The sequence below is a fragment of the Leucoraja erinacea genome, chromosome 8 (assembly GCF_028641065.1).
Source record: "Leucoraja erinacea ecotype New England chromosome 8, Leri_hhj_1, whole genome shotgun sequence".
In the NCBI taxonomy this organism is placed as follows: Eukaryota; Metazoa; Chordata; class Chondrichthyes; order Rajiformes; family Rajidae; genus Leucoraja; species Leucoraja erinaceus.
Window position 1 is genome coordinate 30,067,665 of NC_073384.1, and position 19,028 is coordinate 30,086,692.

The following is a 19,028-nucleotide window of genomic DNA, read 5'->3' on the forward strand; positions in this document are numbered from 1 at the left end:
CCGTAGCCAGAATCGAACCTGGGTCTCAGGCGCTGTAAGGCAGCAACTCTACTGCTGTGCCACTGTGCGTCATTCCAACATCCGACACCTACTCCTGAAGAATTCATGTTCTACTTTGACAGGAAGACCCCAGAGTTTAGGCAGACTAGCCTCAAATATCAATTAGAGATGGGAATAGAATCCTAACATGGCAAACGCTACAACAGCAAGGCACACAGTATAGCCTGTATTTTAGTTATGATTTTCACAGTTTCAGGGTATCTCAAAGCACAAAGAAGGCAATGATAAGTCTGAAACCATCCTGGAAATTCTTTGTGGACTGCAAGTTCTCATAAAGAGAAACATGACTTTGACCATCAATTCTGTTTTAGCTTGTATATATTCCAACGTATATATTTCCAGATATGTTTCCATATATTCTCTGAAGTATGGATTCAAAAAGAGATTAATCTGACGTAGAAGAAGACCATTAGTCTGTCGTCCACACTGACTCACTGTGCAATCCTATTCCCCACTATTTTTTCCTGTTACCTATTCTCCCCAATCAAGCCAACTTCAATCTCCCTGATTCTTCTTCAACTCCCTTCAAATTCTACAGTTAACCTGCACTAGGAGCAATTAGCTGTGGCCTATTAGAGTACTACTCTGCATGTCTTGCGATGTGGGAAGAGCATCCGAAGGTCACAGGGAGAACATGCAAACTCAGGCGGTTCCACAAGTCAGGATTCATCCTGGGCTCAACGCAACCTCTACCTGCTGCACCACCATGAAGCTTATGCTTCTTCTTCTCTCATTTTCTCTCCTAGAAGAGTCATACAGCACAACAGCAATTACAGTACAATGGTTCTTTGACCCATCATCACCCTGACGACTATCCGTTGTTGTCCACTTTGAAGTGTGGACTTCAGCTTGAAGAAAACACCTTCAACACTGTAGCACTTCTGGGCTGCATTTAAATATCAGCCTGAACTCGTGTACCTGGAACAAGAAAATGACAATGGAAATCTGAAAGGAAAGCAGAAAATGCTAGAAACACTCACTTCACACTGGAAGGTCAATTCTCACAGCTGCTGCCTGACCGGCTGGAGTTTTCCAGCATTTTGTGCACTGATACTGGAAGTAGAACTTATAACATCCCTACTGCTGGGTAAGAGTGCTACCCATTGATCTATTTAGAGGAACTGTGAGGCTGAGGCTGGGAAGCTCAAAACTGCTTTCCCCTTTGGCATGTGTGAAGTGCCTGCAGGCAAGAATTTGTGGACAGGCTTGTGTGTGTTATTTTATTCATGTCAAGGTGCATACAGTGCCCTCCATAATGTTTGGGACAAAGACCAATCATTTATTTATTTGCCTCTGTACTCCACAATTTGAGATTTGTAATAGAAAAACAAAAATCACATGTGGTTAAAGTGCACATTATCAGATTTTATTGAAGGCCACTTTTGTACACGTTGGTTTCATCATGTAGAAATTACAGCAGTGTTTATACATAGTCCCCCCACTTCAGGGCACCATAATGTTTGGGACACGTGGCTTTGCAGGCGTGTGTAATTGCTCAATGTGTTTAATTCCCTCCTTAATGCAGATATGAGAGAGCTCTCAGCACCTAGTCTTTCCTCCAGTCTTTCCATCACCTTTGAAAACTTTTATTGTTGTTTATCAACATGAGGACCAAAGTTGTGCCAATGAAAGTCAAAGTAGCCATTATGATACAGAGAAACAATAATAATACTGTTAGAGACATCAGCCAAACCTTGGGTTGACCAAAATCAACTGTTTGGAACATCATTAAGAAGAAAGAGAGCACTGGTGAGCTTATTAATCACAAAGGGACTGGCAGGCCAAGGAAGACCTCCACAGCTGACGACAGAAGAATTCTCTCTAAAATAAAGAAAAATCCCCAAACACCTGTCCGACAGATCAGAAACACTCTTCAGGAGTCAGGTGTGGATTTGTCAATGACCATTGTCTGCAGGAGACTTTTTATGAACAAAAATACAGAGGCTACACTGCAAGATGCAAACCACTGGGTAGCTGCAAAAATAGGATGGCCTGGTTACAGTTTGCCAAGAACTACTTAAATGTTCTGGAAAAAGATCCTGCGGACAGATGAGATGAAGATTAACATATCAGAGTGATGGGAAGAGCAAAATATGGAGGAGAGAAGGAACTGCCCAAGATCCAAAACATACCACCTCATCTGTGAAACATGGTGGTGGGGGTGTTATGGCCTGGGCATGTATAGCTGCTGAAGGTACTGGCTCACTTATCTTCATTGATGATACAACTGCAGATGGTAGTAGCATAATGAATTCTGAAGTGTATGAACACATCCTATCTGCTCAAGTTCAAACAAATGTCTCAAAACCCATTGGCCAGTGGTTCATTCTACAGCAAGACAATGATCCCAAACATACTGCTAACACAACAAAGGAGTTTTTCAATGCTAAAAAATGGTCAATTCTCTAGTGGCCAAGTCAATCACCCAATCTTAATCCAATTGAGCATGCCTTTTATATGCTGAAGAGAAACTGAAGGGGACTTGCCACCAAAAGAAGCGTAAGCTAAAGATGGCGGTAATACAGGCCTGGCAGAGCATCACCAGAGAAGACACCCAGCAACTGGTGATGTCCATGAATCACAGACTTTGAGCAGTCATTGCATGCAAAGGACATGTAACAAAATACTAAACATGACTACTTTCATTTACATGACATCGCTGTGTCCCAAACATTATGGTGCCATGATATGGGGGGACTATGTATAAACACTGCTGTAATTTCTACATGGTGAAACCAAAATGTATAAAAATGGCATTTATTAAAATCTGACAATGTGCACTTTAACCACATGTGATTTTTTTTCTATTACAAATCTGAAATTGTGGAGTACAGAGGCAAATAAATAAATGACGGGTCTTTGTCCCAAACATTATGGAGGGCGCTGTATTTGAACACTGTTATTTATTTTATGCATGCCTGTGGATTAAATGAGCTGCGATCAGAGGACAATGGAAATAATTTCACAAAAAAATGCAGTCTGAAAAAGAAGTATCTGCCCTTTTCACTTCACTGGGCAAGACCTAACACATAAAGCCAGAGCCAGTACCAGACTGGTGCGCACTTGAATAGACAGACATAGTTAACTTGGAAAACAACTAACAATCTAATCTACTTTGACTACTGTGCTCTGATAGTGAGACAAACCACCAGATTCGAGGGAATAAAAACAAAAGATGGGGGTGGGGGGTGGAGAGAGAATTGTTACAGGTCACTGTGAGAGCTGATACAGAGACACAGATCCCACTGACCCGTCAAATTAATCATCTTTGGTTTTTCATCGTCACCCACAAAGACTCCACCCCGTCACCCTGACATCGCCCCCGGTCTCAAGTATTCTCCTACATACAGGGATAGAGTCATTTACTGAGACAACCTTACTTATTTAACCCTCACCTGCTGACTTCCTGACAATATTCCATGACCACCAAGTCCCCACCAAAAAATGTTTGCATGGCACTTTGGTTCGCTTCTCCAATACAATCAATACAATCACAATCAGTTTTATTCGTCACATTGCACATAAAGTGCAAGTGAAATGAATTTGTCAGCAGCGGTACAATGAAAAAGAACACACAAAAACACACTAAAAATTTAACACAAACATCCACCACAGCATTCATCAATGTGGTGGAAGGCACAAAAAATGGCCAGTCCTCCTCCATTTTCCCCCGTGGTCGGGACCTCAACCCTCCGCAGCCGTCGTTGCGGGCGTCCAGATATGCAGACAAGGTAAAAAGTCCAGGTAAGTCCTGAAATGGTGCCTCCCCCACCGGAGACCGCGGCTTCAAGTTGGTGTAGGTCAGAGATTTAAAGTTCGCGCCGCAGCCAGAAGCACCACAGACTGCAGGGCCGACAGACGAAGCTCCCCTCCAGGGATCCCTGGCGAGGGACCCCGCTCCTGATGGTAAGTCCACGCCGCGCGCCCGCGGTAGAAGTTGGCCGCGGGCCGGCCGTCGGAGCTTCTTCTTCCCACGGGTCCTCCACGAGGGATTCCAGGCCCAGGACACCCAGCCAGCTGGTGCTCTGCAGACCACGGCTTCAGGCTGCCACGGGCCAGCGAACTGAGCGCTCCCCTCCGACGAGGGCTCACCCGCTCCACGCCGAGAGTCCGCGCTGCGCCCACCGCTGAAGCCCCGGGCACGTCTCCGGGAAAGGCCGCATCGATCCTTGCTGTTAGGCCACGGGGGAGGCGACATGAAAAATATCGCCACTCCGTAAAGGTGGGACCGAAGCGGTTTCCCCCTTACCCCCCCACACAAAACGCACAGAGGAACATTAAAAGCCACATTAGGACATACTATAAAAACAAAAAAAAGTAGAAAGAACTAACACGCTGCTGGCAGGGCTGCCGGCTTGCAGCGCCGCCACCGACCACTGAAATAAAAACAAAAAATGCAGCAAACACTCAGTTGGTCAGGCAGTTTTGGTGGCGAGAGAAACAAAGCCAATGTACCAAGGAGATGATCTTCGTTAAGTCTACCACAATATAGATGATGAAAGTCAGATTTTCTGAGCCATCCACCAACGTCAGCAACTCTCTTTCAGCCTTGGACTTTGTCTAATTTCCTCAATGGATATCACTGGCAGGGCCAGCACTTCCTGCCCATCCCAAAGTTCCCTTGAGAAGATGATGGTTGGTATTCTACCTAAGAAAGACACAAAATGCTGGAGGAACTCAGTGGGTCAGCCAGCATCTCTGGAGAAAAGGAATAGGTGACGTTTCGGGTCAAAACCCTTCTTCAGACTGAGAGTCAGGGCAGAGGGTAATTAGAGGCATGAAAATGTTCAGGAGATGCTACCTACTTGATTCACTGCTATCTGTACTACAAAATGCTGTTCCAGGAATTTGATCCTGCAACTATGAAGGAATTATGAAATATTTCTAAGTTTGACCATTTGGTTTTGTCTTAGTACGTATTTTTAAATTAAGTTGTACATAGAACGTGGACATCAGTGGCAATGTTGCAATATCCTTAAATGAAAGATGACAATACGATTCAACAGTATTGCTGGGTCTGGAGTTACATACACATTTCCCTTGCTGATGACCCTTAGTGAATAAGATTTGTTCCAATATGATTGTTCCATTAGTTCTTTAACAACATTTCAGATGTCATGAGGGATTTGCTCTCGTCCTTCAATCATGTGGCCCAGATGTCCAGTGAACTAGTCCAGGAACATAACCATGATGCTACTATACCTCAACAGCAAAGAGGTTAATTTAAAGAATTTCGTAGTCATTTTAGTGTCACGATTAGACACCAGACTTCTTCCCCTAAAAGATCTGCTAAACCAGACGATATACAACAATTCTGTAGTTTCCTGGCCATCATTGCTGATGAAAATTAAAAGATTCACATGCTAGAAACCTGAAATAAAAACAGAAAATGCTGGATATATTCAGCAGGGACTGCAGTATCTGTGGAAAGATAAATAATTCATGTTTCAGCAAAAAAACAAACTGCTGGAGGAAATTAATGGATCAGGCGGCAGCTTTAGGATCAAAATGTTGTCTGTCCATTCTCTCAACAGATGCTGTTTGACCCGCAAAGTTCCTCCAGCATTTTGCAATTTGTTCAAGATTCCAACATCTGTAATTTCTTGTGTCTCCGGTTAACATTCCAGTTCTGATGATGAAGGGTTTATCAGGTGTGGCTGATGAAGGATTCCAGAGCTGAAATGTTAATTGTTTCTTTTTCCACAGATGCTGCTTCACCCTCTGAGTGTTCCCAGCATTTTGGTTTTTGTCTCAACAATTCTGATACTGGTGTTTTAAATACCAAATTCTGAAATTATCTGAATTTGAATTACTCAGATGCATGAAGGGATTTAAACTCACATTATTCGTGAAAGCACCAAGGTCCCCACTCTACTATCATACCATACATGAATACATCAAGTAGTGCAAAATAGAAAATAAACAGAATGCAGAATAGAGTATTACATGTCCAAAATTATCTTCTCTCTCCCTTTCCTCTTCATCTTCCACAGGTGGGATTGTCTCACTAGAAGCAAGTCTAGTAGTAAATTTCTTCTGCGTCCGATCCCAAGCACCATTCGTTCCTGGAGAGTAAGTCGTGCTTGGTTTAGAATGCCACAGTGGAAATGAGGCCCACTGCTGGGGTTTCCTATCCCAACACTGGAAAAAGTTTCCAGCGTTTAATGTTCCCTCCACCTCGACGACTCAAATTTCATCCACCACCAAAAATGAAGGTTGCTCTGCATTATAAACAAATGAAATTCAACTGCTGCTGCCTTAATTTAAGCAGTAAATACCTTTGTCTATTCTTTCTGATGTTATTATTGGTACATCTGTTTATCCTATCCTGCAGTGTGCACTGATTTCCTGCAATCTATTATAATAACAACACTTGCCTCTATGCACTATCTTAACACCAGGAAACATCTTGAAGTGGTTCAGACAATGAAGTACTTTTGAACTGTGCTGATTGCTTCAGGAGACCCCCTACAAACAGTTATTGTGTAGATTGGGAAAGGGTTGTCGGGGTGAAGGAAAGGAATCTCCGTGATGATAACTCTTTTGAGTGGCTTCCAGGAGACCATGTCTAATACCCTCATTAATGGCTTAACCAATCCTGGTCAGCTCCAATCCATTTTACTTCGGAGTCACGTGAGTGACTACGTGAAGAAGGGCTGTCCGTCTGCGTGCGCGTCATTACGTCTGAACGCAACACACACGACGGACTGGCAGGCATTGAGCCTCCCAGGCCGTCGGGATGAGCAGGTAAGGAAAGTTGAAATCACTTACCTGCGTTCTTTCAGGCTTGAAGTTTTTTTCTGAGCCCAGATGTCGAGGAGACGGCCCGCGGGGATGTCGGCTGCCGAAGACCGCAGCATTCCAAATAGCGGGCGACGGTCTTGTTCCCGACATTAGCAGACTTTGCGCGAGAGCAGGAGCTCCATGGTTGTCCTGCGGGACGTAATGTCACCCGCAAGTCTAAACGAAACCGTTGACTCAGATGAGTCCGGGGAAGAGGGATACCCTCCCTCAACGGAGAGCGTCTGAGGACGACTTCTCCCACATGGAGCAACTTATGGAGAAGTTGCTCCAACAATAATCTGCTCCGAAGGAGGGAGCAGTATCAGCCCGGTGCCTACAGCAGTGCCGGTGCCGGGAGCCTCGCACATGGGGCAGCCCAATGTCTTCCCCATTGGAGGGGGAATTACATGCGGAAGAAACCACTCTGAATCAGAGTACAAAGAAGAGGGGGGAAAACCTTCCCAGGGACAAGCAGAAGAAAGGAAGTAAGTAAGTTTTACTTGCACTGTTTAAGTCAACACCAAAATGCTAAAAGGAATAATAAGCTTCCATACAAACAAACAGAAAATAAGTGCTTCTGCAATCATCCAGGTTCCACTGGGTGTTCCTCTGGATGGAATCTAGCTGTTGACAGCCCAGGTATTATGGAGAACCCGCAGGCAGCAGCACCTGTTTTCAGGGCTGCACAAATGTCGCCTGCCCTAAGGAGAGGAGCAAAGATTTCAGTCTGACCAAAGCTAGAATTTCATTTAGGTCCACTGGAAGGGCCATGTCCGCACAGGTATCCTCAGGGGCCTGCGGCAGCACCTGTTTTCAGGGCTCACTCTCAGTGGGTGACAACACACCCCACACCAACGGTAAGCGGTTCACTGAATCCGGTGGCAGCTTGAAAGCTGGGCACGGAAATATGATCAGAGTCATCTTTCAAGGCAGACTCAAAATAATGGCCAGAATTGTCCTACAAGGCAGGCTCAGTATGATGAGATTTCAGACCAGACCCAAGCAGAGGTCGGGAGAAACATGGAATCCACACACCTTACCAGTCCTACTCCCAATCAAGGAGAGAAAAGGAAACCGCATCAGGGGCCTTTGGGCTTACCACAAGACCACTGGTAGCCATGGAGGTAGGTGGGTCTGGGTTTACTGAAACAAGGGATTGTGGAGCAGTTACATGTTGGTAATTTACTCTTGTGTTCTTGTTCAAAATGACAATGACACAAAATTTCAGAACTGGGGTTTAAAAACAGATTAGAACGTGATAATTTTACTGCGTAACATACACAGGTTCCAAGCAGACTTGGAACTCGGACTGGAATTGTCTTCGAGGCAGGCCCAGTATTTTTGGGCAGGATTGCCATTCAGGACATGTGACAGATGGAGGATGTCACTTCATCCAGGTGTAACTCATTTGTGCAGTATAGACTTTTAGAAACAGTAATTTTGTTACGGTTTAACTACTGTTGTATAGGAGTTTCCTATAAAATGGTCACATGGCATGCATCGACCTCAAAGATGCATACTATTCGGTGTCTATTCACTAAGAACAGGAGATATTTGAAGTTTAACTGGATGGTATGGATCTGCCAAATGGGTTGACATCAGCTCCTAGACTATTGATAAAACTACGGAAACCAATTCTGGGCCTACAAAGGTCTCAAAACCACATGGTAATGGCATATTTGGAGGACATTTTCATTTTGGAGTCACCAAGAATTGGCAGAAGCATCAGTCAAGCAAACCAAAACCCTATTTGAAAGAATTGGTTACCTCATCCATCCAGTTAAATCAAAATTGACACCTACAAGGGTAATTGATTACCTAGAATTTACTATCAAAAACAGTAAATATGTTGGTGACTTTGCCTAGGGGCAAACGACAATATTAATTAAACCTGCAATGACCTGATAGTCAAATTCCAGCCATCTATCAGGCAAACAGCGAGTGTAATTGGCAAATAGTAGCTGCTTTCCCAGCAGTACGGGCCTTTGCATTACCAGAACTTACAGCAAGCAAAGGAATGAACACTTAGATTACATGCAGGCCAAATTGGCAAATTATGAAGTGCCAGCAGGGAAATTTTGCTCGAAAGCCATCGGGGGTTCTTCAGTCCTATGCAACCGGCAAAGGATGGGGAGACACCAACACAGTCTAAAGCTGTGGGGGCAGATGGAGTCTGTAATTCCCCAACACATGGAATCAATTACCCAGAATTGTTGGGGGCACATATGGACTCAAGGTTCTCTGTAGCGATATGCAACTGGTGCTTGTTCAAATTCAGATTGATAACACCACTGCGGTGGCATTAACAAGGGTGGTGTAAAATCTGTATCTTACGACAGATTGTCGAACCTCATTTGGCACTGGTGTATCGAGAGGAATATTTGGGAAATCTACGAGGTAGATATAACACGGTGACAGATGCTGGATCACGAATGTTTAATAACAACACAGAATGGATGTTGAATCAGACAGTATTTAACAAAATAACTACATAATTTGGCATACCAGATGTTGATCCGTTTGCATCTAGACTAACCATTAGATACCCAGATATGTGTCCTGCGAGCTGGATCCAGGAGCAAGGCAGTGGATGCTTTCTCCCTCAATTGGGGAGGAACGTTTATGTATGCTTTACGCCAATTTGTCTCACATAGAAACATAGAAATTAGGTGCAGGAGTAGGCCATTCGGCCCTTCGAGCCTGCACCGCCATTCAATATGATCATGGCTGATCATCCAACTCAGTATCCCGTACCTGCCTTCTCTCCATACCCCCTGATCCCCTTAGCCACAAGGGCCACATCTAACTCCCTCTTAACTATAGCCAATGAACTGGCCTCAACTACCCTCTGTGGCAGAGAGTTCCAGAGATTCACCACTCTCTGTGTGAAAAAAGTTCTTCTCATCTCGGTTTTAAAGGATTTCCCCGTTATCCTTAAGCTGTGACCCCTTGTCCTGGACTTCCCTAACATCGGGAACAATCTTCCTGCATCTAGCCTGTCCAACCCCTTAAGAATTTTGTAAGTTTCTATAAGATCCCCTCTCAATCTTCTAAATTCTAGAGAGTATAAACCAAGTCTATCCAGTGTTTGTTCATAAGACAGTCCTGACATCCCAGGAATCAGTCAGGTGAACCGTCTCTGCACTCCCTCTATGGCAATAATGTCCTTCCTCAGATTTGGAGACCAAAACTGTACGCAATACTCCAGGTGTGGTCTCACCAAGACCCTGTACAACTGCAGTAGAACCTCTCTGCTCCTATACTCAAATCCTTTTGCAATGAAAGCTAACATACCATTCGCTTTCTTTACTGCCTGCTGCACCTGCATGCCTACCTTCAATGACTGGTGTACCATGACACCCAGGTCTCGCTGCATCTCCCCCTTTCCCAATCGGCCACCATTTAGATAATAAGCAATTATCTAAATAATTATCACAAACCAATGCTTGACAAAAATCAAGCAAGACTAATCCACAGGCATATTGGTAGTGCCAGATTGGCCTACTCAAGCCTGGTTCCCAAACATTTTGGGAATTATAGTCCAGCCAGTAATGGCTGTACCCAAGAGCAGGGACCACCTAGTGAACCCAGTTACAGGAAGCAATAATCCACTACACGAACGTATAACTTGTTGGTCTGCAGATTCTGAGGAGGCCATTTCAAGGCATAGGACTGTCCTAACAAATACAACACAGTTCGGATAACAGATGTCTTGGAGTTCCTATCAACTATACTATAACTATAAACTAAGTTATAGTGCATCTATAGTGCCAGAGGCGCACTCTCCTCCAATCTGATGCAGGAAGCAGGGCACAGTTCGATAGGAACGCACACCTTTACAACAAAATTCATCAAGGGAATTTACAATTTAAGACCTCCAAGGACAAGGTACACTGACACATGGGATGTGAGCATGGTACTAACCCTACTTTGACAGTGGGGACCACCTATAACTAACCCTGAAGGTGGTATGCTGACAAAGAGTCCAGACACTGCAAAGCTACGGTTGGACTACATTACCACCAATATGAACAACATAACGTTCGTAATCAGGAACCTGATATAAACATAGCAGGCCAGGAATGCCAGGGATGGAGATCCAGTTCTTGGCATATCCAGAGGACCAACGGTTGTGTGGGTGGTAACATAATAACATCACTATCTGAGAGTACGGAGAACCTCAGAGGCTCAGAACAATCGGTCCTCATCAGCTATAATTTTTTTTTTAAAAACCCCACCAAAAGGTGTCAACTCAAACCATCTCCAGATGGTCAAAAGAGGTAATGGCGGTAGCAGGAGTAAACATTTATATGGTTAAGTCTCACTCCACCAGGGCTGCATTTACGTCGGCAGCAAGAGCTATGGACGTGCCCCTTGACGACATCCTAGTGGCTGCAGGATGGACGAATGAAATAATGGTCCACCGGTTTTATAACAAACCCATAACCGGACTGGGGGTGTTTGCACGTACCATTTTAAGTTCTGTCTCTTAGTTTTCCCCCCAAGGTGGGAGGGGTAACTTAAAAAAAAAACTAAAAAAAAAATTTCTTTCATTTAAAGCATCAGTTTCTTTACTTAACTACGTAATGTCTGAATGCTTTAATGATTACACGCATCCATGGTCAATCCATTCAGTGTGTGACGCCTGGATTCATAACCGGCGTAAAATCACAGAGCTTTGAAATCTTCACGTAGTCACTCACGTGACTCCGAAGTAAAATATTAAGATTAAACGAGAACTTACCAGTTTAAAGTTTGATCTTGATTTTATGAGGAGTTACGATGAGCGATTACGTGCCCACCGCTCCCACCCTCATACTATCAAGGTCACATGGAAGTTCTAGTTTCTTCAATCTTACTATTCTCAGGTCTTCTTTTTATCTGTGATTTAACACCGCTGCTTTGAAGATTGACGCGCACGCAGACGGACGGCCCTTCTTCTTCACGTAATCGCTCATCGTAACTTCTCATAAAATCAAGATCAAACTTCAAACTGGTAAATTCTCGTTTAATCTTACTATTAAACTAATCATTAAGACCTAATAGGGAATGACTGGAAATTAAATCAATAACTGAGGTTATTGCTGGCTGTGCACATTAGTGTTGGTTGTGGTACAGAATATGCAGAGGTGTGTTCCAAAGTTCTTTTACACCTCAGTGCAAGTGATCAAATATTTAACCTCTTTCCAGAGATACTAGATCACTGGGTCAGTAAACATTGGGCAAACTTAAACCACTAGAGTAGGTTCATCAGACTAGGTGCTCATTACAAGTCCCAGGTGCGTAAGGAAGAATGAGGGGTTATGTTATTCAAACATATAGGATCCCAAGGGAGCGTGATGAGGTAGATGTTGCAATTTTTACACTGCCTGGGGAGTCTCAAATGAAGGACATTGCTGAAAAATAGAAGGAGTTGGGGCCAACATAGGTCAACAAATATCTAAGGGCAGGGTTAAGGGGTTGAGTGGCTCTTACTGATCAGGTTATAAAGATAAAGTTTAGCACTTTCAGAGCAATAATAGGTGACATAGTGGCGTAGTGCAGTGAAAATTCATGTCACTGCACCTTATGGTGCATGTGACAAATAGATTTGCACCTTAGTGAGTGGAACCACTGTCTCGCCGAGCTAGAGACCAGGGTTCAATCCTGGATTTGGATTCCAAATGTGTGGAGTTCACGTTCTCCCTGTAACTATGTGAGCTACACCAGTTTCTACTGGTACTACATGGTACACATGTGTACCAGTTTCCTTGCACTTCTCGGACAGTGGAGGGTTGGTGCAATAATTGGCCATGGTAAATTGCCCCGAATGTAGATGAGTGGATGAATCTGAAGGAAGTTGATAAAAATGTGGGGAGAATAAAATGGGATTAATGTGGAATTAATGTAAATGGGTGGTTGATGGTCAACGTGTGCTGGATGAGCGTAGACTCAGTGGGACAAAGGGCCTGCTTCTGTGCTGAATCTTGCAATGACTTGAAAATTTGGGTTCTCAGGCCCAAAATGTCAACATTTCCCTTCCCAAGGATGGTGCTTGCCCTGTGAAGTGTATCCAGCAGTTTCTGTTTTTATTTCACAAACCCAGCATTTCTAGTTATGTTTTAATTTTCATTTAGAGAATGTCGTTATGCTACAAAATCATTCTCTTATTCAATTAATTTGTGGAAAAGCAAAATATTCTTGTTTTGTGGAAAAGATACTGCTTTATTTTTAAAATACTTGAACCATGGCCTCTCCTCCAACTTCTTTTTGCTGTTGAGGAAGCCCCTGAAGAGTGTTGTTCCTTCCGTTGGTATGCAGGGCTTTGCTTGCGACAGCTGCCATGAGCTAATTCTGAAGTGTTACCCTGTCACTGATGATGTGTTCTGAAAAATGCAACAAAGGTTGTGCTGATCCACTGAACTGGCAGCCTGGGATTGCTCTTTTCCGTGTGAAACTGCTGGCATTTGATCCCACTCTCTGTACGGCAGTCCCTGATGGGTATCAGGTGACACGTGCTGTGCTCCTCCAAATGACTATGAATAAAAATCTTACCGCTTGCGGTTATGGCTCACTGCGAACGGATCTCGAAGCTGGAATGTGATGGTATCACCCATCCCGAATTCTTTCAGAGGATATGGGTCATGGCAGCTTTGGATCTTTGTGCTGAAAGCCAACTAGGGTAGTGTTGGCTTGTGGCACCTGCTGACCTCATTGGGTTACATAGCCTTTATAGAGTTTCACAGAGATATATAGCATGAAAACAGGCCCTTCTCACCAACGTGAATCATGGCTTCCAAAATTCCTATCTATGTAAATCCCATTTGCGTGCATGTGGCCCATATCCCTCTAAACCATTCCTATCCATGTACCTGTCCAAATGTCTTTTAAACATTGCAATTGCACCCGTCTCCACCACCTCCTCTGGTAGCTCATTCCAAATACCCGCAGACCTCTCTGTGATGAACGTGCTCCTCAAATTTTAAATCTTTTAAATCTTTCCCCTATCGAAGTAAACCCATGCCCTCTCGTTTTGGACATCGCTCTGTTGGGAAAAAGACTGTGACTATCTTTCCTATCTATGCCTCTTATAATTTTATGAACCTCCATATCACAAGCATATCATAAGTATTTGTTACCTCTGTCTGTCTGTATTGCCACATGATAGAACTGTGGTGAAACAGTAGGCCATTTGGCCCAGGGACTAGCTAACCTGCAATCCCATCAGTCCCATTTCCCCTCCAAATCCATGCAACCTTTTCCCCTAAGTACCCAATGGAAGCCTCTGATTGATTCCAGCATGCCTACCATGAGTGCTGGATGCTAATTACTCTTTGAGTAAACCAAATTTTCCTTGTGTTGCCCTATTTGCCCAATATTTTTTTTAATCTGTGTGTGTGAACCTTTAAACATTGCCAACAGTAGCCACTTCCCTCTATTTGCTTTCCAAGTAGGTTGAAATGTTTGACAAGGAGTGCAAGATCATGACTTCCCTCAGTTCCTATCTAAACTTATAGGTCATCACTAGTTCCATTCTAATAAATATTTTCTGCATCCTCTGTAAGATGCTACCACCCTTTCTGAACTACAAAGTTGAACACAACATTCACAATGTGGAAGAGGGGAGATGTCTCTGAGAGGGTTAGGTTGGGGGGGGGGGGGGGGGGGGGGGGGGGGGGATAAACTGTAAACAATGTTTACAAAGATTCCACATTTACTCAATGACCCAGGTAACCAATCGTGGCCTGAGCAGTGTTTTGGGCAGGTTCAACAGAACATAGGAGTGACAAATGTGTCATATCGCACCCAATCACACGTTCATTAAGTTGATCTCAGCTCCCTGTATCCAAACAGTCAGAGCTGGTGCAATGGACTGGGAGATGAGGGTGGATGAGGGGGACATAGTGCAGGAGGGAACTCTAACATCCTGATTAGTCTTCACAATGCATGGCAACCAAAGACCTAGCTGGTCCAAGAGAAGCATTGTTACACTCAAACTAACCAGGCCCTCACTATCAATAGTACAATAGAATGTCCTCATATATGTGGGATCCTCCACTGCACAGATTGTCTGTCTGAAGTCCTACCATTCATAAAAAAGCGCTTCATTGGCTATGACGTGCTTGGGTTATTATGAAAAGAGTTGTGTGAATGTCAGCATTTTTGTAGTTAGATACAAAGGAGAGTGTTACCTCTCGTGCTTTTTCTTCTGGCTAATGGGCACTGGGGTGTAGTGAAGCCTACTGATGATACTGAGAGGTCTGACATTTTTATTCTGTGTGTAACACTGTACAGCGGGCACCACTGGTAACCTATGAACACTGCCAGGTCTCTGGGAGACTAGTTACTCTCTGGGCATTGTTAATACACTTCTCCTTGTTCAGAGGCAGCGGCAGAGTCATTGATTCAAGATGGAGATTGATGGACATTTAAGTGAGTGAGTTGATGGGTGTGGTGAGAGAGTGAGGTGTTGTGGCTAAGACAAGATAAGCCATGATCTTAATAAATGGTGGTGAGCCTCAAGGGGTCCACTGGCCACCTCCTCTCTCGTTCTTATGTTATTGATTTTAAGGCAAAATAACATCAAGGTTTTCTGGACAAGCCATTTCCCTATAGCAGTTGGGAGATCAGGGATGGACCTTAATTGGTACACGTGACAATAAAAGACCTTTGAACCTTCGAAACAGGAAAGGTATCAAAATGAGACACAAAATGCTGGATCGGGCAGCATCTCTAGAGAACATGGATAGGTGACGTTTTGGGTTGGGATCCTTCTTCAGACTCTGATTTCCTGGTTAGATACGAACTAGGAGGCATGGAAACAGTGTTGGAAGCCAGCATCTGCAGTTTCTTGTATCCACATGGTATCAAAATGAAAATGATTTAAAAGAAACATAATCACCCTAAACTGTTCGAATTGTGGGTGTGATCCAAGGTAGTTAACATGGTTGGGAAGTGAGGAAGTTAAGAAAAACAAAGTGTGAGCTACTGGGATTAATAAAAGGGAGCAGTGTTGACAAACAAGAACAGTTAATGAGGTATATGGTTTCCCTCTGGTTACCACCACTGAAAAAATCCTCGGACCATGTCCCAGGAAATTCCCAACCTCTGTGGAAAACATTTATGCTGCAAAATTCAGGATAATAAAATGTAAAGGGGAGAGCGAGAGGGAGAGCTTGAGGGCACTAATTTAACAGTAGTTTCAAAAATAAACACGTGAACTGCTTCCAGTTTTTGTGATTGAGACATTGCCCCACCTTAATAATATATGGTCAGGTTCATTACTGCTGCTGCAAGATTGTGCTTGTTCTGCAGACTTCCTTCAGGCAAATCTTAGGCGGTAATCAGTGTTCCATTCCATGTACACTGAAACAGTCCCTGTGTGATGTACTGGCGTGCAGTTTCAAGTTCCGACCCCTGTTCGATACTTTTTTTAAATGGGCAACCCCATGACTGTTCTGGCATCAGGCTGGCAAGAAATATTGTGCACACCATTTAACAACGGCCTCTCATTCGATGCTTTGGCTGTTTTGTCCCAGGATTTCGCCTTCTCTTCTGTGCCAGATCCGCATCGTCCACAATTCCTGGATCACTCAAAGATCTATCTACTTCCACTTTAAATGTCTGCAGAGATTCAGACTCCACAATGCTCTGTGTTGCAAAATCCCAGAGATTCACTAGCCTCTATGAGAAGAAGTTTCTGCACCCCTCAGTTTTAAGCAATCTATCCCTAATCTTGCAGTCATGCCCCTCGTTGGAGATCCGCCTGCAAGTGCAAACATCTTGACATTTACCCTGTCATGCTCCGAATAATGTTATACGTTTCAATAAGATCACCCCTCATCCATTTAAATTCCAAACAATATAGATCTTCTATCTTTAGCTGCTCCTGCCAAGACAACCCTCTCTTCCCAGGAATTTGGTGAGCGAATCTTGTTTGTCCCAAAAGACCAGGCAGGTGCTGACATTCCTTATGAGTTGCCTCCCCCCTTTCTTCATTTCACCATGCCAAAAATATTTGCATCCAATTTCTAAGAAAGTTAACATAAGTTTTACTGGCTTGCCTGTGTTGTACACACTGCTTCTGAAATTCAGTTGCAATTACCTCAATGGAATGGAATTTTAGCAGTACAGAGGCCAATTTTTTTACTCGTGACCTGATCAAACTGCGTTGCTGTTTGGGAGCCTACCTACCTGGAAGAATCATTAGGTCTAGGGTTTAATGCCTCACGACAATAGCAGTGACCAACTTATACCACTCTGGAATGTTGACTGAGGGATGATGCGCACATCCCTGCCACAGCTGCCACAAATAGTCAATCACACTGTGTTGCATTGGGTCTGGATTCGACCAGCCCAGCAAGCATGGCACATTTCCTTCAAAGGACTTTTAATACTTCCAGTAGTTTCCTGGTCAGCATTACTGATATTAACTACTTGTTCCTTAAGTTTCTCAGCTGGCTTGGTGGGATTCCAAGTCGTGTCTCCAGATCACCCAGTCCAAGCCTCTTAACACCAAGTGCGGTAACTTAACCATTATGCTGCAGAGTGTAAACATATGGCTCAATTTACCAAGGATGGATCTTGAACTGGTGGCATTCTAACTTAGTTTGGGACAGAAAAAAGAAACCCAGACAAATGCTTTTGGATATTGCAAGACAGAAGGGCATGGTATCTATAGGATGAGGCACATACATGCATTTGTGTTTGCATGCACATGAACACACACACACACACACACACACACACACACACACACACACACACACACACACACACACACACACACACACACACACACACACACACACACACACACACACACACACACACACACACACACACACACACACACACACACACACACACACACACACACACACACACACACACACACACACACACACACACACACACACACACACACACACACACACACACACACACACACACACACACACACACACACACTCTCTCTCTCTCTCTCACACATCAAATTACTGCAGGTCTTCCATGTCACCGGGTTCCAAGGGGTGAATGTCGAACTGAATTACCAGACTCAGTACAAAAACATACCTTACACCGAGGTACATACTGGATATACTATAAAGGATCACAGGGAAATAAATCAAGCTCTGATACTATAAAGCACAGATCACAGGGAAATAAATCAAGCTCTGTTTCCTTGTTGCCTCAAAGCAGCCACCTGCTAGGCGTGAATTTGAAAATGTACTCTAAATGTTGTTGTAAGGTCCCAGTGAAAACATACAGATCAGTCCAAAAATAACTTTTCCTTTACCACTCGCATTCCTCAGATTCCTGATTTCCCATCTGAAACAGGGGAATTACCTACTTTATTTGAAGCAGTGCTGCCTAGCTTCAGTCAAGCTGTGGGTGTGTGTCTGGATAAACCAAAGGGGCTATATTTCCAGTAATCCCATCTCACAAGTACTTCCCGGAATATGTGGGTCTGTGTGTGCATGTGTGCTCCACTTGCATGTGTGCATTTCTTATGCGTGTACCTTTGTGTTTGTGCATGTGCATGTTTGCACCCTTATCTGAGCCGTGTTCATGCATGTGTATGCAAGCACGTGTTTGTATGTATTGTGAGTATATGTACATGTGAGTCTGCATTTGTGTGCATGCTTACATGTGCATGTGTCTATGTTTGCATGTGCATTGATTGTGGGCTTGCTTAGTTACATGTGTGTGTGGCAACTTGGGTAAGAGTGCTGGATTAGAAAAAAAATAGGTGCAGGAGTAGGCCATTCGGCCCTTCGAGCCAGCACCGCCATTCAATATGATCATGGATAATCATCCAAAGTCAGTACCCCGTTCCGGCTTTTCCCCCATTTCTCTTGATTCCCTTAGCCCATAGAGATAAATCTAAATATCTATTGAAAATATCCAGCGAATTGGCCCCCACTGCCTATTGTGGCAGAGAATTCCACAGATTCACAACTGTCTGGGTGAAAATACAACTCTCTAGGTGAAGAGGGATTCATCCTTCCCTCTTACTTGGAAGCACATGCAAGCAAGGCTGAGTGTGAATGGCCGTCATTTGGATCTGACCCACGTGCTTGTGCCATGAAGGTCAGGAGCCGACACTAATCAGGGCTGATGCTGCAATAACGATGCTTGCCACTGGATGCTGATAACACTGGGTGCCCAATGAAACGGGTTCAGAAAGAACCATTGCATTATGC

The 19,028-nt window shown here is 43.9% G+C and overlaps 1 protein-coding gene across 2 annotated transcripts in view; it reads right to left on the reverse strand.

Moving 5' to 3' along the window:
- The window catches only part of crim1 (cysteine rich transmembrane BMP regulator 1 (chordin-like)), a 212,727-nt gene that overhangs the window by 55,611 nt on the left and 138,088 nt on the right, over positions 1-19,028 (reverse strand). The window lies entirely within an intron of this gene.